This window comes from Protopterus annectens, chromosome 2.part0, assembly GCF_019279795.1.
Source record: "Protopterus annectens isolate FY-2018-M chromosome 2.part0, PAN1.0, whole genome shotgun sequence".
NCBI classification, from domain to species: Eukaryota; Metazoa; Chordata; order Ceratodontiformes; family Protopteridae; genus Protopterus; species Protopterus annectens.
In genome coordinates this window covers 987,519,294-987,542,197 of record NC_056728.1, presented here as the reverse complement: position 1 = coordinate 987,542,197, position 22,904 = coordinate 987,519,294, and the positions used below count along the sequence as shown (strand labels likewise).

The window sequence follows — 22,904 nt, the reverse complement described above, 5'->3', positions numbered from 1 at the left end:
GTATTCACTGCTGACCTATGTACTATGCTCCAGCAAAACAACAGCAGCTCTAGTCTTCCCATGCCTTCTTCTTTCTCTGGAAGCAGAATCCTCTTCCACTGTAAACAAGCAATTCATTAATATGCATAGCAGTAGCTAAGCAGACTGCAAACACTTTTCCACCCCCATGGTTACATCTGTGCTAACTGAGTCATTTCATTGCTCAGAAAATGTTGCTTTAATACATGAAAAAATATTATACTTCTGACTTTCTCTCTCTCTCTCTATATATATATGTGTGTGTGTGTGTGTGTGTGTGTTTGTGTGTGTGAGCGTAGAGTATGTGAGTATGTTTCTGTATTTGTTTACCAGGAAAATCCAACTTGGCATGTAAGCCCTTTCTAAGGGAGGCCAAGGGAACAAAGCTACAGTACTTAGATTTATAAGTAACATAGAAAGCATAACTGAAAAAAAAGCTTACAAAAGAATGTACTAATACAGTTAGGTACTTATGAAATATATACATGACTTGTAAATTCTTAACTTGTTTCCAACCGCTGCTGTTCTGCAATTTTATCATGACAATACAAATCTTAGCATACACAGCTTATCTTGGGATTCCCTTAAAGCACAACATTTCAGAGGTGATGTTAAGTAAGAACAATGGCCAAGTGAAATATTACAAAATCAGTTACTATAATCGTAGTACCAAGCAACATTAGTATGCGTAAAGTATGAAGTCAGTAAGGTATAGATGACATCAGTCAGTTCCAATAGTTATTGTGCCAAGCAGCATTTGTATGCTACTTATGATACTGCTGTGAAGAAAAAAAGTAGCACATTAGACAATAAGCTTAACCAGGTGATGTACAGGAGCATAGCCATGTGTTAATGAGCTACTGTTTCAGCAGCTGTTTATGTTGGTTATGGAAGATGACAACAAAGAGCCTATCTGTGTTCAAGCAAGATTTCCACGTCACCCGCTTTATATAGAACTGTGTCCTAAGAAGAAGAAACACCCTGATATTTTACTGGAGAATATGCCTCAACTCCAACCAAGAACTACAACAAATATACAACACCTTAACAATAAGAAATAACAGAAACAGATTTTTTTTGTTTGTTTATTTTGGTAACTGAAGTTAAAGGAAATTCTTTCATCATGATGAAAGTGTAGACTGCCCTGCAAAATTTAACATTTCAGTCAGAAATGCTTGACAAATGTCCCACTCTGCGCATATGAAAAGGAGGCAAGTCTACAAAAACATGGAGATATACACTGGAGTGGTACATTAAATAGTACAAAATAAAAGGGAACAATGGGAAACTGTTCTAGTAAACAGAGTTTTAGCAGCAATGTCATGGTTTTAGCCACAAGGTGTCAATATTGCAACATCATGGAACTGTACTGCTCCCTATAAAATATCTTTTAATTTACAAATTTTTTTCATCAAGTTATGGGTTAGAAAATAATACACTATTTCAATTTTTCTGAGTATGTCAAACTGAGCAAACATGAAAAAACAGCTTATTTCAGCACTTTATTAAAAATGTTGAGTATTTCAAATTATATAAGCCCTTATAATAAGATGCCTAAAAGCACTGAATCATAACAAGAGTGTGGGAGTCGTTTGAAAGGCATCTGCATCAGATATTTAAATAAAAAAATGCAGCATTTTGACCTGAAGCAGAGCACTGCAAGGGAGTATCCCTTTCAGAAATATACCGAAACAATAAAAGAGGTGCAGTTTCCATCAAGTCTGTACTTAACTATACCGTCTATAACTTCTGACTACCATATAACATGCTAATCATTGTAGCAAGACAATTTAAAGGTGTGCGTGTGTGTGTGAGTGTGTGTGCGCGCGCGCGCGCGCGTATGAGTGCGTGTATGTGTTTAACATTCAAAATATCTAAGTTATTACTTTGTCTGGGTATTCCAACAGTATACCACATCTTAAGAATTTACAGGATTGCTTTCACTGGGCTGTGTTTGGGAGCGTGGCTGCTGCACTACTACAATATTTGGAGACAAGGCTTCAGGAGCCTCTCTCTGCAAATTCTGGCCATCATTGCCATTATTTCTTTGCAACATGACTGACTGTAACACTTCTGGTCGCTCTTTGTGGACTTCAATGTATATATTTGCCTTTTACAGATGGCTGCAATTTCTTCTACAGCTTTACCATCATCCTCATGGATTACAAAGAATCTGGACTCTGCTGCTTTCACAACTTCAGCTTTAGGGAGTGGACTTTCCCATGACTTTTGAATCCGTAACCTGTCTCCAACTGCTGACTACAGTAATGTTCTACAATTGTATTAATTTACAACAGTACTTCTGTCTCTACTGATTTCTGTGCAGCATTTGTTTTATATGCAAATTTGAGTCTCAGGCATCAGTAACATAGTTAATGTTATTAATCTGCTTTTCAACCTTCCTCCCATCAACAGTTGAGCAACTAAGTGATTTAAGTCTTTGCAGAAGAATATTCCTATCTTCTGGAGGGAGAAAAGACAGTCCACATAGCTTTAGCTACATCTCTTTCTCATGAGATTCTTAACTGATTAAACCTCTCTCTCCACTTTCCCACTGGACTAAAACTAATGTGGACCTGTCATTTTATGACTGAATTCTAGCAAGTACAAATTTTCTTAATTTCTATGTTGTGTACTGCAGACCACTGTCACATATGACATCAGGTATCCCTCATCTTGAAAATATAAATTTCAATTGACACTTGCATTTGTTACATGTGCCAGTCTGATAATTTCAGGGAACATAATTATGCATGCCCCATTGACAATATGGAACAAGGCATATCATCTTCTCTTTAGACTGTTGTTATGGTATGTACTGCAGATAGCACAACATTGTGATATTTTAATATGTGAATTGGTATTCCAGCTGAAAACAATATATCTTTCTCTTCTTTGTACTTTATTATCCGAAGACAGGATTTATGTAGTCTGTCAAGCATTTACTTTCTCAGTTTCCGGGGAACTGATATTTTTATCAATTTTTGAACATTAAGTCCTGGGCACACACAACTAATTTCTTTCCTGAAAGAAAATAAGGCTAAAGTCACTTTCCTATTGATGATTTGTGCTCAGAATAGCCTTTCTCTGGAACATATTTTAGTAGATGCATTTCTAAGTCAATATCAGTAAATGTTAGACATCCTTTTACTACTACTACTGTCACTAGTAACTGCGGCAGTACCCAAAGATTCTCTACTACAACTTCCAAAAGTCATTCCTCCTCGTTTGGGAAATTTCTGACGTGCATACAATATTTCTAACAGCTCCTTCCCTATTTGGGAGTATTTCTTTTGTGTAACTGTAAATGCTCTTGACACAGACAACTGGTATATTTTCTTGCAGGATCAGCTACGCTGACAAATATCCACATGCAATGTAAATGTTTTTTGTATATCATTGTACTTTAACGTATACGGTGTATTTCAAATGCTTTTCCTGTTTTCACAGCTCTATTGCTAGGTCCTTTCTTGGTTTAACAATTTTGTTTGTTTGCTGTTCTTTAACCAGGTGAGTGAGCTGGTCCAAAGACCCATTTCAGCCACAACCCTGGTCCAAAAGACAAGAGAACATACATTTTGATTGACATTATCAGTTATACATTTGTTTAAATTATACATTTGGTTTGAATACAGTAATGCAATTTGAGTAAGATGTGCTTTGCAAAATTAAACTGAAGACAAGTACATCTATTAATAAAACCACCTCAATGTAGTGGAGGTAATCACGGTGACTTAAGAGGAGGGACAAATGGGATCCACGTTGACATTCAGTTGTACAGTCTAAGTTAATTTAACTGTATAACTATGAGATATGACATTTTACTTACAGTCATGCTAAAGGCATAATTTTTTCACACTCATAAGATGTAAACTTTGCAAGATAACACATCATTCCTAGAGGCCTACGTATGTCGGTTTGTCTTTTGGCTGCTGCAGTTGCACAACTAACTAATCAGTCTTTCAGGTTTCAGACCCCCACATTAGAACATAACCACTGTTCTTCAGACTTGTCATTCTCATTTTACATTATTATTCAACGTGACCTTAAGCTGCTAAATGTCTTAGCATGACCTCTTCACATCTGACCCTCACTAATGGATCAGCACTTGCGTTTACAGCACCTTTCAAGATTCCTATTACTCAAGTGACAGTTTTTTTTTTTGTTTGTTTTTTTAACACAGGGTGCTGAAGAAATGTCAAGAAGACATGCAATAAATTTGTTTCTTCCTAACGTACTAAATGTACAGCCTTAGAGCTTGCTTTCTCTAGTTTTATTCGCCAGAAAGCTTGGTTTGCATATATTAAGTAGCTGGCACTCACTGACACTATTTCTTCAGCTGGATCTTCTCAATGGCCGATGCCCTCTCTCTTAATCCCATTTTCATACCTTGAAGAGTAACACAAATATTCACGTACACAGGGCCTTTTTAAACATCCTTTTAATATCCATACCTCCTCGTGGTCTTGTGACATTTTGGTGGACTGGATTCCTTAACTGTGTGGGTTAACAATTAATAAAATGCACAATATAATAGGGCAGGGTGCAAGAAACAAAATGAAACTAAATCTGCTAATCTGAGGCACTTCAGTGGAGATATCAACCACTGCTTGTCACTTGTTATTCATATTTTCATATTCAGATTCATATTATTATAGCTGTGTGAAATACATGTTATTGAAGGGTGTAGTTTAAAAATGACAAGGTAAAAGACAAAAAATGCACTGTCATTGTTCACAGAAAATGCACCAGATTGGACACATTCTAGCTATTTGCTAGTAATTATAAAGATATGAAATATTTACATACTTACCTTAATATTTACAAAACCAGCTGACTAACAAACTGCTTCCAGATCAGGTAAAAACTTGGATGATGTTACAGAAGACAGCCACTGATATTTTTTCTACTACTAATTATGCAAATATGCATCATTATCATATTTCTGCAAGTATTTTAATAAACAATTGGAAAAAATAATTTCTTGCCATGATGTAATAACTCATGTCTTCTGAACAATAGTGCTGCTTGCTATGCAGTTTACAAGGTATGAAAAAGTGTTTTGTGAAAATTTAAAGAAAAAATTATACTGAATTTTTTTGCATCACATTGAGTACAGTAAGTACTAAGGTGGAGTCTGAATTTTACATAGATTTCTATCATTATAGAAAACACTTTTTTTGTTTTTACTTTTTTTTTCTTCTTCACTATTTGTCAATCATCCACCCCCTCCAAGTGAAACTGCCTATTCATTCTCCATCCTAAACATTGGGATGAGGATCTCTCAGGAGATATCATCACTTAAGATAGCCATCAATGAGGTTTTAAATATTTCATTCCTAGGTCATGGTACCCAAATGTAGTTGAAGGGATGTGTAATAGCTTAGCCACAAAGGACATCACCCGACTTCCACATGGGATATACCCTCCAAGCAACTCTGCCCCTACCCAAAACACAATCCATTTCCCAGGTTTACACCAGGAAAATCACCCTAACAGTATGCTTTTGTGTGCATGCAAACCATCCTCCCAGATGAGGTGACTCAGCCACATTCAGTCATCCTCCCTGTCACTTTCTGTTGTGTCCTGTCAGGATCTTTAATTGAATCCGGGTCACTTGGGTCTGAGATAGGGTACTGTAGATCAGAATGCAAGTGAAGTGTGCTGCATCTTTTTAAAAGCATGCCAAGGCTGTACATGCACGTATAAATTCTAGACATGTGTAATCCCTAGTGCCATTTTTTAGGACCAACCAGAGTGAGAGCATGCATGATCGCAGTTGTTAGTCTATATACAAGTTACTTAAGTAAAGTCAGTAAACTTCTATAGTGATGTGTTTGCATAAAATAAAGCTGTTTGAACAGAGCCCATGAAGACTCTTCTATTGTGTCCACAGTAGAAGAGCGACATGGTGTCAGAAGTGGGACCCAAGAGAATAAGATCCAGAACCATGAGGTGCAGAGACGACAGCAAAGGTAAAACTAAGAGAAATGAGCACAAAAAAACCCAGAAAAGAATCAAAGGTAATGAGAAGTAGCAAAAACTGTTTATTTGATAGAAGAGACAATATGGGACATTACAAGGGCACAAACCACATTACAGAGCAAGCGGAAGGCACAAAACATTTGTTGGCTAAAACGAAATGTTTAAGATAAAAGCATTTGATGAAATGGTTAACTGTAAAGCAAAACGAGCATGTTACTAGCAAAATGAGTACGTTTAAAGATACAACAAGCGTGTTTAAAGCAAAATGAGTATGTTTTTAAAGACAAAATGATTATGTTTAAAGCAAAACTGGGCATGTTTAGAGTAAAACAAGCACAAGAAAAGCACATTGGGCTTAAACGAGAAAAACAAATATAGTAAGGGCAAACAAGGGCACATTAAGCAAAAATAAAGCAAGTTGACTGTATGCGTTTTGGCAAAGTGCTATGTTTTGGCATAACTACGACTTCTTATTTTATCAAGGGCATAACTAAAGTTATTCGAAGTATCTCAAAGCATGTAAAAGACTTTACAATGTGTGCTTATTACTGTAAATATATTTTAAGCAGTTTATTGTGTGTGAAGTGCAACTACTTCATGAGATACAGTCAAAGTATTGTCATTTCAAAAAGTTTTTTGTGCTGGGTATGTCCATTTGCAAAGTCCCACCATTACAGAGTGTTTCTTACACTGGAAAGTGTTACCTAGCAAGGTACCGCAATTTTGGGGACATTTCAGTGCGCTGTACACAGGTATTCGCAAAGTGCAACTACTTTGAAATGTTACTGAGTTTTGGGCAAGAGAGGTCCAGTATATTTGCATCATGCAGTTATTTGAAATGTTTCTTACACTGATAAGAGGTGATTTATTGCAAAACGATATTAGCATGTTAAAGCGCCGGAGATGTTTATTTCGCAAAGTCCAATTATTAAAAGGTACTACAAGTTTGTTCATTAGTATTATTTCGAAAAGCCCAAAAGGCATAAATTCAGAAGCACAAAGGCAATGAGCAAAGTTACAAATACTGGCATATGTTGTTGGCATATATGCATGAGTGTATGTTTGTGCTTATTTGGAAAACCCTTCATGTTATGTGTTAATATGGCAGACGGATTTCGAAAGCCCCTACCACTTGTAGTGGTGCAGAACATTGCAGAGAACTGGAGAATATTTGAGCAAGAGTACAATATTTTTATACAAACAGCTTATGCAGATAGAGATGCACACACCAGGGGATTCATTTTGCTAAACCTAGCTGGATCAGAGACCATAGAAAGAGAGTGTTCACTTTTGTACGCTCCTGGAGTATATGAATGAGAATGTGAAAACCATCATATTGTTGTGCAGGCTGAATCAAGGGAAGACCCAGAGTATTTGAAGCGTTAAGTTCAGAGAAATATGTAACCCCCCCCCCCCGACAAATATTACATTACAGAGGCATTTGTTTTACATGAGAGATCGGAAACCAGGGGAAATATTTGGAGCTTATAGGTTCATAGGTAGGTAGTAGGCTAACGATCCAAGGGCCTACATAAGCCTGGCTAGGTTCCCTGGCTTACGCCACCCAAGAAAGTTATATAACTGACCTGAGAAACAAAGCTAAGACGTGTCAGTTTGGTGACTTAAAAGATGAGCTGATAAAGGACAGGCTTGTGTGTGGTATTAACAGTGCTGCTGTGAAAAAGATTTTACTTCGTGACAATGATTTAACATTGAGCAAAGCCATAGAGATTTGTCAAATCCATGAGGTGACGAAAACACACAAGTATGCTGGTGAGTGAAAAGAGCATGGTTTCAGTTGGCTCCAGAGCAAATGTAGATAGTATGCAACACGTGGAAAACAAAAGTAGGCCCAAGCACAATGCAGCTACGAGGTTTCCAGGGAAGACACGTAGGTTTCCAGTAAGTTCTAAGAAAGGAGCTTGCTTCAGTTCAGTGCAGTACAAGCATAAATCAGCAAAATCCAAGTGTAGCTTTACTGTTAACTGTTGCAATTGTGGTGCAAATCATGAGGCTAAAAGAGAGAAGCACTTAGCATTTGGTCAATAATGTTACAGGTGTAAAAACCTGGAACCACTTCCAAAAGTTCTGTAAATCAAGTAAGCCTCACATGGTTGTAAAGAAAGGTCACACAAAGAAGCAGGTTGATCAGGTAGTGCTGAAGCAGACAGCTTTCTATGTAGATGGTGTATCAGTGCTTGATGAAAGAGGTGATGCAGTGAATTTATTAACAAGAAGCAAAGTACTGTCTGGATTAATGTAAAATCCACAGAGCTTAAAACAGACGCTGGTTCAAAGTGTAATGTTATAGCAGCAGACACATTTGCTAAAGTGAGAACTAACGAACAACTCAATGTAGCCAGTAGTGTGAGAACATGTGCAATCGCAGTTGTTGGTTTGTATATATGTTACTTAAGTTAAAGTCAGTAAACTTCTATAGTGGTGTTTGTATAAAATAAAGCTACTTGAACAGAACCCATCAAAACTCTTCTATCATTTCCAAAGTAGGAGAGCGACAAGCACCATCACTATTGTGCATGGAGCCAGACTGTTAAAAAAATTTACTTTGTTGAACAAATGGTTGTTTGCAACTTTTTAATAGTAGAAGTAAACAGGATACATTATTGTGCAGCTAAATTAAAAACAGATAATGTCCTACCACAAGAAAGCAGGGTAGTAAGGGAAAGAAAAGGGAGAAATCAAATACCATCAAATACCATCATGGAAGTATCAAATAGAGAAAACTATAAAGCAGCTAAGACAGGAAGTGTCACTGCTAGAAGAATATAAAAGCGGGAACAGATCAACAAAAATACTTAGAAAGATAGATGCCATAAAAGCAATGCCTGGTATTACAAACGATCAAGATCTATAACGTACCATTGCAAATAACTAAAAATCTCAAGACAGACGGAAAAAGTTAGAAGATAAGCAGATAAATATAAAGGAAAAGTACAAAATAAGCAATTTATTGATGACCCAAAAAAGTTTTATAGAGAATTGGAAAGACTACCAAAGATGAAATAGATACATTTTGGAGAACTAGCTACGAAAGTCCTGTGGAACATAAAGATGCTAAATGGATAGATGAAGCAAAAGAAACTTTAAGAAGTTCAAATGTGCAGGATATGCAATGAGATGAAGTAATGGCCAGAGGCATTGAAACAAAGTTAAGAACAGCCTCTAACTGGAAAACTCCAGGCCCAGATGCAGTACCCAACTTCTGGTTAAAAGTATTAACATCTTTACATGAAGATTTAGCCATGAAGTAAGAACTATTTCTATGCATACCCCAAACAGACACCAGCCTGGCTAACAACAGGTAAAACAATGCTCCTACTAAAGAGTGAACCTGCAAGCTACCTTAAAAATGATAGACCAAATACAAGAAAGTCATATGGAATAAAAAGGATAATTTCTTGTTAATTAAAGTTATTGTGGAGAACTATAAAAATGGGAAGAATCTAAGTACAGCATGAATTGATTGATAACAAAAAAATATTTGACAGTATCCCACACTCACGGATAAAAGAGTGCTTAAAAATGTATAAGATATACTCTACACTGATCAACTACATTACAGTGACCATGAAACAGTGGCAGACCACTTTGCAATTAAGCGATGACAAAGGACAAATTATTACTCCAGGGATAAAAATTCAAATGTAAATATTGCAATGTGGCTCCCTGTCACCACTGCTATTCTGCCTTGCCCTTAACCCATTAAACTGTTTACTTAACAGCTTAGGCCATGGCTATAATTTGGCTCCTAGAAAACAACAATGTGTAAAGACTTCTCATCTTACTGTCAATGATTTAAAACTGTACAGCTCACCAAATGAGGACCTGAAAGCACAACTGCAAGCAGCCAAAACTTTTTCAGATGATACAAGAATGTCATTTGGTTTTAATAAATGTACAAAAGCAACCTTTAAAGCAAGAAAGCTGCAGCACCAAGAAAACATCAGTTTGGGATAAGAATGTGATATAAAATAACTTGAACAAGAGGGAGTGTAGAAGTATTTGGGAACTGATGAAGGATCAACAATAAAACATGAACAAATGCGAATAAAACTTAGTAAGGAATACTTTAGAAGACTTAATTTTGAAAACAGTGTTGACATCTGTGAAAAAAAATTAAGCTATAAACCAGATTGCTAACCCTGTCCTAACTTACAGTTCTGAAGTGATTAACTGGCCCTAAAAGTGTTGGGTAAATTAGACAGGAAAACAAGAGGGATGCTTCATGCTCATCAAATGATTTATAAAAAAAATCAGTGCATACCAGGATTATTTATTCCCCTTTCTGAAGGAAGTATGGGTCCTCCTTGAAAGTGATTACACGTATAGATCTGCAAAAGTGGGAATGCACACATATCTGTTGACCTCACAAGACCCAAGCATAGTGAAAGTTTTGAAACATGAGGAAACTAAATCTAAGATGACTTCCCTGCTTAGTCTAACAGAAGCATATCAGTGTCAAGTGGAAATGGAAATCAAAACACAAGTAGATAAAAATCAGGCACCAACTGAATATGCCAAAAAACAAAAGAAAGAATATAAGGTGACTGATCAGATGAGAAGGCAAGAAATGTGGAAAATGCATATAGTTGCAAAAAACTCCTAGAAGAACCTCATGTTGCTCAGGATCGAACCCAGGAATGGTTAAGGAGAGGCAAATTTAAACCAAAAGTTGAAAGGTTAATACTGGTGGCACAATATAGTGGGTTACATACACATTGGTTTACAAAGTCCATTGAATGCCTGGGAGAAACAGACAAATGTAGGTTTTGTAAAACCGAATTGAAAACAGTTGAGTATTTTGTAGCTGTTTACGACATACTAATGGCAGAAGGACTGTATACTGAAAGGCATAACAATGTGGCAAGACTGTTGCACTGAAAATTGTGCAAACATTATGGTATTTAAGTGGCTGAAAAACACTGGAAACATGAGCCACAAAGCATCATAGAAAATAATGAAGTCTAAATCACATGGGATGACCCACTACCAACAGTTCAAAAGACAGATGCGGAAAAAAAACAGATATAGTGGTCCATGAAAAGAAGACAAAAGTAAAATTCATCATTGACACTGCTACATCCAGTGACTACCCTGCCTTGCACACAGAGAGACATAAAGTAATAAAATATCAAGACTTGCAGGCAGAAATGACAGCAATGTGGAAGAAAGTTACCCAAACAGTCTGAATAGTAGTTGGAGCAACGGGTCTCATAAAAAAGAATCTACAGTCATATTTCGATATGTTACCAGTATATGCAACTCCGTACAAACTGCAGGAGGAGTCACTGATGGGCACACTGCAGGTGCTGCAAAGAGCACTTCTGGCTGACATCAAAGATTGAAACAAAACTAATTTCATGAACTTTAATTGTACTTTGATGTAGGAATGGGGTCCATCCATTCACATCATGGAATTAGAGACCCAAAAGACTTGGAGACAGTAAAAAAAAAAAGGTTATCACAGCTATGGTTCCAAGCAATATCTGCAATGGTTCTTTAATTGAATTAGTTATTCTGTACAGGTATCATCTTTGTTTTACACCATGTGTTGTTCTTACCATTCTTAGCTTCTTGCAAGCTACATGAGCCAAAATATTAAAATAATTCACTTAAGTGCATGATTTGAAAAAGATTAAATTAGAAGTTAAGTACTCACCAAAATGTTCCATCTAAGTAGGTAATCTTCATTTGTCCATCAGCCTGTGGGTATCGGATCCATATCGGATCCAAGCCAGCAGCTTCAAACAGCTAAGATCCGAGCTCCAAGCTCCTCCCCCTTGCCCATAATCCCCTGCTAACCCTTCCTGTCCTCAGATCGAGTTTGCTTAGCAATACAGAATATTATAACACAGGAGTCACTTATAAATCCTAACCTAAATAAGCTGGAAACAAAGGCTAGGAATCCTTCTAATGCGCACTATAGGTTAGGTGGATGGAGGGTGGGTTGGTTGCTGACAAATGAAGATTACCTACTCAGATGGAACGTTATGGTGAGTACATAACTTCTAAATCTGAATAACTTCATTTGTCCATCAACCTGTGGGACAGAGTCCCCAGCTACACAAACCTTGGGCGGTCCTCATGGAAGGATATTCCGGAGCACTGCGGAGTCAAAGGATGCTCTCCCTCTAGAAATTATATCCAACTTATAATGGTTAATGAACGTATGAGATGAAACCCAAGGGGCTGCTGAGCAAATGTCATCCAAGGAGACCCTGGACCAAAAAGCAGCCGAGGTGGAAATTGATCTAGTAGAATGAGCATGGACTCCTTCAGGTTTGGGACGGCCGGAACTTTGATATGCTAGTAAGATACACTGGGAAATCCATCCGGACAATGTAACTTTCAATACTGGCTTCCCCAAAGAAGGTTTTGCAAAGGATAAGAAGAGCTGGTCCGATTTCCTGTGACCAGCGGTCCTGTGCAGATAAAATCTTGATTGCCTGTGTACGTCCAGGAAATGCAATTTATATTCACCTTTGTTCTGGTAATTTGGAAAGAATACCAGTAAATTAATGGATTGGTTGATGTTAGGTTCCGAAGCAACCTTGGGCAAGAAGGAAGGACTGGTCCTGAGGGAAACTCTATCTTTGTGAAAAACCAAGTATGGCGGTTTGGCACAAAGGGCTTGAAGTTCCGAAACCCTTCTAGCTGAAATGATGGCAATGAGAAAGGCCGTCTTCCAGGATAAGAATTTTAGGTCCACCGAGGCTGCTGGCTCGAACGGGGGCGCTGTCAAAGATTGGAGAACAAGAGTTAAATCCCATGGAGGTCTCAAGAGAAAAGTGCCTTTTAAAAATGTCTTGCATAATTTGGAAGAGGCCAGGGGCTGAGATCATTTCCGACATGACAGTGGGAGATTGCAGCTAATTGGACTTTGACCGTAGAGTAGCTAGCACCCTGGTTGAATAAGGTAGATAAGAATTCTAGCACTGCTGGTAACGGAGCTGTATTTTTCTGCGTTCCGCCCAGATTGAAAAACGCTTCCATTTACTATTATAAATCTTCCTCGTGGAAGGCTTATGAGCGGCTACTAAAATAGCTTTAACAGATGACGAGATACCGGGAGTCCTAGCTATCACTGGAACTGGATCAACCAAGCTGTAAGTTTGAGGTTGTCCAGGTTCAATGTTGCCAATCCTAGCGGATGGGGGATCAGATCCGGTATGGGATCTAGAACCCATGGTGGGTTCAATAGGTGAGACCACAGGCAAGGGAACTAAGCTTGACGAGGCCAGAATGGGGCTATGAGGATCTGCTCCCCAACCGACGTGCTTTCTGCAAGAATTTCAGCATTAGGGGAAGAGGAAGATAAGCATAAAGTAGACCGGATGGCCAAACATGCACCAGAGCGTCTCTGGGGGATTCCCCCGATGGGGGAATTAGAGCGAAGTAGTCGCTGCACTTTGCGTTCGAAGGAGACGCGAAGAAATCTCAGCAAGGTTGACCCCATTTGAGGAAAATCTGCTTCTCCACTCTTGGGTTCAGAGACCACTCGTATGGTGAAAGGATGGTTCGACTCAACCTGTCTGCCAAGATGTTCGACCAACCCGGAATGTGCGTTGCTATGAGAAAGCGGTTGGTGGAAATCACCCATTCCCAAACTCTCATGGCCTCTCGACAAAGTGGGTAAGACCTGGTTCCCCCTTGTTTGTTGATATATCAAACGACTGACATGTTGTCTGTCTGAATTGCAATAGTTCCTGAGGGAAGAAGGGCTTGGAGTGCTTGCAACGCAAGAAGCACCGCCCTCATCTCTAGGACACTGATGTGCAACAAGGTCTCTGATTGGGTCCATGTGCCTTGGACGGTTCTGCCCATACAGTGCCCCCACCCCCACCCCAGGCGAGAAGCGTCCGTGGTCACTGTGGCAAGAGGGGGAGGCATCAAGAAAGGATGCCCTTTCTGGAGGTCCGGAGACTGGAGCCACCAGAGTAGGGCTTTTTTGCAGACCCTGCGAAGGGAAATGGGTGAACACAGGGGATGTTGTAGAATGGACCATTGGACCTGTAGGGTCCATTACAGTACCCTCATGTTCAGGTGTGCTAAAGGTAGTAGATTGATAGTCGCTGCCACAGAGCCTAGCACCCTCAGGACCAATTCCGCTGGAGGAGCCGGGTAGATCAGAAGAGCTAGTACGTGGAGCTTCAGGGTCCGAAGTCGGTCCGGAGTCAAAAAGACCTGCAAAAGATTTGTGTCCAATCTGGCTCCAATGAAGTCTAAGACTTGGGTTGGGTGGAGAGAAGAGTTTTTGATATTGATTGTAATTCCCAGTCGGGAAGCCAGATGGAGGAAATAATCTCTGGCTGAACACAGTAGATGCCTGGTGGGGGCAGACAGGAGCCAGTCATCTAGGTACGGAAAGACCTGTATTCCCTGAAGCCTCAGGTGGACCGCTACCACTGCTAACACTTTGGTGAAAACCCTGGGGGCTATGGTAAGACCAAAGGAGAGGACCCTGAACTGGTAGTGGCTGGCTCCCAGCCGGAAGCGGAGATACCTTCTGGATCGCATGTCCATCAGAATGTGGTAGTACGCGTCCTTGAGGTCTATGGAGCACATCCAGTCGTTCTCCTGCAGGAGTGGGAGAATGGATTGAATGGTGACCATCCGGAACTTTTCTTTGGCCACTGACAGATTTAGGAAGGACAGATCAAGGATTGGTCTTATGTCCCTCGTCTTTTTTGGCACCAAAAAGAACCTGGAGTAAAAGCCTGATCCGGATTGATCTGGGGGGGACGTGTTGGATAGCTCTTTTTTCTAGCAGCTGAAGGATTTCTGCAGCTGCTGCCTCCCTTTGATTGGGAGGGACGTCGGGGAGGCTCCGGGGTTTGGGAGGAAGGATAAGAAAGGGAATCTTGTAACCTCTGGATACGATCCAAAGCACCCAGCGATCTGCTGTAATGGACTCCCACATGGCTAGGTGCCTCGAGAAACGCCCCCCCGACTGCCTCCAGAGTAAAGCAGTCGGGTAACCCCTCAGGGTTGCTGCGTGGGCTGATCAGAAAAGGTTCTCTCGACCCAAAATTCGTCGGTCCCCCTCTGCCTCTGGGCCGGCGTCCACCCTGTCCTCCTCTGCCTCTGAAGGACGAGGGGTCCGGAGCGAAACGGGACTGTTGAGATTTCAGGAACCACATCTTCTTCTGTCCCTTTTGATTCCTAGTGAAGGACCTCTGGGGAGCAGAGAAGACGGCAGACGTCTTCCCATCTGTTTTGCTCTGAACCAATGTGTCGCGTACGGTTTTGCCAAAAAGGGAAGAACCGTCAAATGGGGCATTAGCGAAGGACGCCTTGAAGGGTTCCACGAAGTCACAATGGTGGAGCTAAGCATACCGTCGTAAGACAATGCCCGCTCCGCTTGCTCTAGGGGCTCCTTCCGTGGCATGAGAGAGGAGCCGTACAGAGGTATTAGAAATGGATTTGAGAGTGGCCATCGGGTAGAGAATACTTTCTTATCCTCTGCCAACATGGACTCTGGGGGTGACCCGGGGTATTCTTTGATGAGATCCCGCTGGAGTCGTATGACGTGTGCCATATAATTCAGCGACCTTACTGAGAAGGTGGCTGAAGCGAACATCCGCTTCCCCAAACGGTCCATCGTCCGGGACTCCTTGTCTGGAGGATGGACCGAGGATCTCTCCTGGGCCAGTTCCTTTTTAGTGGTGGCCGCCACCAACATGGCATCTACGGGAGCACCCTTGCTCCAGCAAGCTCTATCAGAAGGGGGGGCTAAGAATCTTATCAGGCCTCTTGAGAGTGGCCTCCACAGTGTCCGGCTCCTTCCATGCCCTGGTAGTAATCAGGTCTACCAGGGGGTCGGCGAGAGGGGACACCCAAGAGGTAGATGGGCCTGCGTCAAATGCCTCCAGAAATACAGACTCATCCGAGGAAGGTTTTTGGGTGGACCACCCTCCTCTAATTCGAAGCATTTCCATGATGTCTCCGAAGGAGACGTCCTCGGGGGGTGACCTTGGGGGAACCTTCCCCTTCCTCCAAATCTGTATCTGTTGTCAGGGACTCAGGTGAGCCCAAGTGCCTCCTCTTGCACTTACGTTTGCGAGGGACCTCCCTGGGGGGGGGGGGTTTGGGGGGGGCTGTCCGAAGAGGCCTCACCAACCACATCCTGTTCCTCCAAGGGAACTACCTGGGATGTAGGCGCAGGCTGTCCCTGGGGCCGGATGATGGAAGGTAGACCCGTCTGAAATGGAGTGCGGGGTGGAGCCGTAGCAGGAGCCTGGGGTCTCAAATCCCTCGATATGACCCTCTCCACAACATTGAACGCTGAAGGGGAGCTGCTCTCCCTGGGATCCGAGAGCAGTCCCCTCGGATCCGATGCATGGATCGGAGCCGGCGCCAAAGCAGTCGGATCCGAAGGGCCAGTGTGCTCCGACTGAGACGGGGCCGAAGACTCACTGACACCTCCGGATCCGAAGCTCAGCTCTCGGTTCTGAGAGCCTGGATCCGAAAAGGGACCCGACAGACTCGAGGGTGCTGTCAGCGCCAAAGTACATGGTACTATTGGAGCTGACATTCCCCTGGCTCCGATGCTACTCAGCTCCGAGCCCCGAAAGTGGGTCAGAGAAGGAGCTATCTGGGCAAAAAAGGGGGTCGAGCTCCCCCCAGGAGGGGGGGAGGCAGGAGCACTCCCATCTGCAGCTGGGCCTGGAGGAACCTACGCATCATCCGGTCCATGTCTGCATCCGATAAGCTTCTGGTCGACCTCGAGAAGGCCGAGGCGGGACAGGAGTGCCGCCTCGATGACCTCGAAGGCGACTGGGCCTCCTCCGACCCTGGGGAAAAGCGGTGAGAGAGGAGCTGGGAAGGAGAAGGCCCGGAGGCCCTAGGGGAAGCTGCTTGCTTGGCTGGCGGGGCCGAGGAGGAAGATTCGGCCCGCCGCTTGTGATGCTTGTCTTTCTTACTCTCCCTCCTAGCTCCCCTCTCCTCCTGGCCAACGGTGGGAGGTTGAGTCCTGGCCAGGGGAGCAGGGATGGGTGGTGGCGCTGCTGCAGCCTTGGCAGGTGCCACAGAGGGAGAGGAGACCGAAGTCGGGTCTGGAGGCAACAGTCCCGCCAAGACCAACTTAGATTTCCTGTCCCTCAAAGCCCTGGAGTTGAAGGATGCACAAATAGTGCAGCCGGAAGACAGGTGGTCAACCCCAAGGCAAATAACACACAGAGTGTGGCCATCCGCTGGGGACAGCTTATGGCCACACTCAGTGCATTTAGAAAAAAAGGCTTTAGGGGCCTCAGACATAGCTAAGAAAAAAGTTTAACACTAGGCCTGACCAACACGTTGCACAAACACACAGGGGGAGGATAACTAAGTGTTAGGTTTAGCTACACAAGACTAAAATATATATACCAAAACACTCGGCGGAAACACACACACCAGTTATAATAAGTGCTATAACAACAAAGAAAGATTTTTTTCACAAAATCCTAGACTATCCGCCTGGAAGCTCGACCAAGCTGCTGTCGTGAAACATGGCAAACGAGATCTGAGGACAGGAAGGGTTAGCAGGGGATTATGGGTAAGGGGGAGGAGCTTGGAGCTCGGATCTTAGCTGTATGAAGCTGCCGGCTCGGATCCGATATTGATCAGATACCCACAGGTTGATGGACAAATGAAGTTAACTACTACAGATCGCTTTGTTCTACTGCAACCAAGTCACTAGTTTCTAATCCAGTCATGCTATCTGGTTGCCAGAATGGGTTAATAATGAACCCATAGTTTTTTTCTCCACATTCATAAAGAACGAAAGTGTTAAAATTATCGTCTAACAAAACACTGCACTCTGCACCCGTAGATAATACAGGTTTAAAATTCTTGTCAACCAATTCTCAGAAATTCTTTCCACCATGTTGCTTCCATTGCCCACCTCATAAGTAAGGGTATCTCATCTCCAGGGACAAGGTCATACCATCCCTGTATTCTTCCTTTATAAGGCCCATTTATTGAGTACAATAACCCTTTTGGCATGCACCTCGCAAAGCACAAGCAGCAGCTGGAAAGACCACAGAGGTTCCTCACCAGAAGACTCCATGTTCTCAAACATCTACCATAGACAGATAGGCTAAAAGCCCTATCCCTCTACTCTGTTTCATACAGACTCCTCAGAGGTGATCTCTGTCTGGCATACAAGGTGATCACGGACCCCACCTTGATGGGACTGCTGCATGTCCCCAAGTCAAGTTCCACTCGGGTAACCCACACGTGCGGCTTCAACCTGGTCTGTGACATCAACAAGACTTGCTGGCGGGACAGATTTGTGTCCCGCAGACTCCCCTATCTATGGAATAGACTCACTCTCACTCTCCACATCAAGCAAAGTACCTCTTTACCAAGGGAGCCCGCAGGATTTTTTGCAGGGGGGGGTGCAAACCCAAGCCCCGCCCACACTGCTCCACCCCTGATGATGCCCCGCCCACGCAGCCATTCCAGTATTCCAGTGTCCCATTACTTGGCTATTTCTCCCCATTTTATAGAAATTGTTCAAATCTCTGTGTGCATACTTGTTTTATGCTTTACTTCTACAATGACTACAGATATCTGGATTTCATTTACAACTTTTATTTCAAATTTTATAGCACAAACACTGACAGACATTTACTAAACCTAAATAAAACAATAGTCTTACAATGAAAACAGACTTAGCATTAAAACTTCTCTACCTTTGAAACCCATATTCACTGAAACAGCATCGAAACCCACATTTCACGAACATGCATCTGGCCAGTGGCAAGGTAAGTTTATCTTTGGCCCATTTCCAAATCTTAGGCTCCTTGCACACATTTTTAGAAACATGCAAGAGTTCTTCTATTCACCTTCCTGACTGTTATACTACATAATCATTGAATTATATCCCTTGTATAACACAGCACCACTTGTTAGAGTGTGTTTTAAATTTATAGTTCTGAGCATCTTTCCTTTAAGCAATGAAACAAATCATATGAGCCAATAATGACAGCCTGCCCAATTCAGAACATTTCAACCATAAAGGAACACTCAAACTTCTGTCATAAAATCTACCAATATCAATCAGTATGCAGAATCTCTGCAGAAGTAAAAGTCATCTGAATAATTCCACATTAAAGAGATCTGAAACCAATGAAGAGGTTGTTACTAGAAAAAACTTTATATTTCAGTGTTTCATTTACAAATTCAGTGCCTGTTGCCCTTTAAGAATAAATTGCATGTGCTACATTAAAATAAATGGTAAGCTGATATATTGCAATAGGGAATGGGTGGCAGGCTGAAAAGTAGGTTCATAGTTATTAGGTGTCTCATCCAAAGGAGGACATACTAAGAACTGCAGTACCATAGGCCCTTAAAATACAAATGTACATGCTGTATGAATAGAACCTACAGCCCTTTGCATCAAGATGCATGTATGCTACCTGCTGTGCTAACACTGCTTTAAAATTCTATACCACAATAATGATACCATTTGCTAAACAAAACAGTTGCACATAAATTCCACCTGTTAGAGCTAACTAGGGCATTTCTCTCTGTCACACACACACCTCAACTTTAGTGCAAGAAATACATAAATAGATTGATTTTTTCAAAGTTACAACAACTGTAAACTCTGTGACCATGTTGTACATTTGTTTTTGACAGAAAGGTATAAGGGAACTCATGGCTATGTATATAGTTGAATCTCTCTGTACTGAAGTACTCCCTACCAAGATTCTGCTTTAATAGTGTGTTTGCATTCAGAAACGTGTTACAACAACTGTAAACTCTGTGTGACCATGGTGTGTGTGTGTTTGACAGAAAGGGCTATGTGTATAGTTGAATCTCTCTGTACTGAAGTACTCCTTACCATGATGCTGCTTAACTAGTGTGTTTGCATTCAGAAACTTAAAGTTTTTATACTGAATTTTTATAGCTACATGAATTAGAAAATAACCAATTTCCTTTTCAGAGCCTAAGCTAAAAAGTTCACTCCTTACAAGCACTGCTTCCCCTGGAAAACATATATGCCTAAGCTAAAAAGTTCACTCCTTACAAGCACTGCTTCCCCTGGAAAACACACGTATATATATATATATATATATATATATATATATATATATATATATATATATATATATATAAATCCTGCCACAAGTTCAGGCCTACCACCTTAGATGAAAAGGTGATGGTGTCTACATATTCTTAAACAACATTTCATCTCAAGACTTGCTATGTGAGATAATGACGTGGAATTCCTCTGCATCCAGCTTAGCATTAACAAAACTCCTTACTGTGTCATACCTAACTATAGGTCCCCTCTGTGTACCCCATCAGTCCATATCTCCTACCTAACTAATATGGTGTCCCTATGCATTAAGCCAACACCATTATTCTAGGAGACTTCAATCACATTTTCTTCCAAAATTGCCATTTTGAGGAAGGATTATTAGAGGAGAGCAACATTTTGAGCCAAAATTGGGGACAATGGAGAGGTTTGGATATTCCTAATTCTACAAAGTGATTTGCACATACCTCTCAACCTCTTAATGCAGGAAATCTGGACAAGGCTAAATATATTGGGGGAACATACAAACACTACTAAAAATTGCTCTTGTATAAACTTGACAGTTGATAGAATAACAGGTCTTGCATTAGCATGCATTTTTCTGAAGGTTAAGACGTCTGAAACTCAAATGTCTGTCATTTAGTGACTTCATTGTATGAGGAACAAACCAAAAATAAGAAGCAAATATCTATTCATTCTGCAAAGATATGGACAACTGAGAGATATAGTTCAACCAGGGCTGTCTGAGTTTGCTCCAGTATCACATAGTCCCAACACATCAGCAAACCAAACACATAAATACACAAAAACATACTCGGAGGCTCTAAATAAAAATCTACCTAAGCAACAGAGACCTCCAAAGCACACATCCAAGCAAACGCTACCTCAAAACAAAACATGCACAACACATAGCCCACAAAGTCAGTGTGCCAGCAGCCACAGCCCTTAAGGCTGAATAACACACCTGATACTCTTGTAATAGGTGACTCTATTGTCAGACACACTGACGTCCCGCTCACCAGGCTGAATAAAGAGAAGGTCGTGGTGAGCTGCCTGTCGGGTGCTAGGATCCGCCACATAACGCAAGCACTCAGGTCACTCCAAAGCAAATACAAATATGACTCAGTCATTGTACATGCTGGTGTGAATGACCTGAGATGTACCTCCCTGGACTACATGAAAAGAGACATAGAGGAGCTCTATGATCATGTAGCCCAGGCTGGTATGACCCTGACCTTGAGCAGAATCTTACCCTCACCTAGAATGATGCCACAGTACAAAGACAAAATGATCGATTTTAACAATTGGCTAGAATTTTGGTGTCATTCAAAGGGGATCCAGTGTCTGTCAGCCTGTGATGATATGCTCGACAAGCCACGTTGCTTCGCTAGGGACGGCTTGCACCTGTCGCCACTGGGCTTTCGGATATTGGCAAAGGCTCTTGCCACCCCCATAGTGCCTTTTTTAGGCAAGGCTCAAAAGTCAAACCCACCCCCATAGACAGCACAAGGAACAAGAAACTAAGGGTAATGCTGCTAAAAGCCAGAAGTCTTAACCTCAAGATGCACGCACTTGAAGCTATAAGATATAGTGTAGGATTGTGTAGTTTGTATGTTGTGGGTTGAATGGTGTGCGTGTTGTGTGGTGTATGATTTGTGAATGTTCAGGCCCCCCCCCCCCTTGGGAAGTAAATGTAAATTCTTCATCCTGAGGGTGTAGGATCTTCCAAATATCTTTTAAATCTAAGTCAGACATGCTGGCCTTCACAAGCTTCTCTGAACAAGGGAGTAGTTACGTTACCGAAGGAATATGCAACTTCATTATAGTCCCAAGCCAAAATCAGAGGCATCCACTTCTCCTACCACTTCTGACATGCCAAATAATTTATCAGAAGATTTGGGAAACTATGATAATATCCATATATGTGTCCCAGCAGTAAGGGTCTTTCAGTGGTATCAGACTTTGGCCATATCCATCTACCTTCCTCTTCTGTATGCTTTCTCACTAGCTGCCAACTCATGGAAGTTCTAACAAAAATTACCACAACAGCTTCAGATTTCTTATTAAAGCCACTCACTACTAAAGTTATTAAGTAACCGAGTGTACCTCCTGGCTGTTTTACATTCTTAGAGACATACTACCTTGACCTTTTGTTTCATCAACTGCTGCTTTATAATACTCCTTTAGTGGGGGACTTTAGTCTCTTAAGTGCAAAGGAATCCAGTCATGTAAAATTGTATTGTCAATACAAGTTAATGTAGATTAAAAAGTATCAGTTAGATCTGTGATATGATGCTAATCCCCCAAAATACTGCAGTGGGTAAAAATCTGAAGTAACTATCAGCACCACACTACATCATACTGTAATATGATGCTAATCCCCCAAAATACTGCAGTGGGTAAAAATCTGAAGTAACTATCAGCACTACACTACATCATACTGTAACAACAGAAAGTATGTACACACGTGCACACACACTTACAGTGTTTGTAATTAAATGCTAGTCACTTTTGCCCTCAGGTTCTTGGCAATTACCCTTTAAAGGGTCTACTAAATTTGTCAGAGTTCTTATTTCTTAGTGAGGCTGATGTATTTCTCTTTGTCCTTTGCTGAAAAAAAATATTTGGGGGTAGTAGTCGCTTTGCGAATGGGGTCTGCAGTCACCTCATGTTCCTTCAGGCTGGCAGTGCCTCATCCTACTGCATGGGGTGATTGACAGAATGCAACACTTGTAAAACAGTAATTGAAAACAAAAAGTGCCCATGTGAGCTCTTTTCAGACTACCAAGTATTAAAGCTTGTGACACCCACACACAACACAAATGTACCCTGATCTGGGGCCACTATTGCTTTG

At 41.4% G+C, this 22,904-nt stretch overlaps 1 protein-coding gene across 8 annotated transcripts in view; it reads right to left on the bottom strand.

Moving 5' to 3' along the window:
• The window catches only part of MPDZ (multiple PDZ domain crumbs cell polarity complex component), a 3,829,210-nt gene that overhangs the window by 1,231,317 nt on the left and 2,574,989 nt on the right, over window positions 1-22,904 (bottom strand). The window lies entirely within an intron of this gene.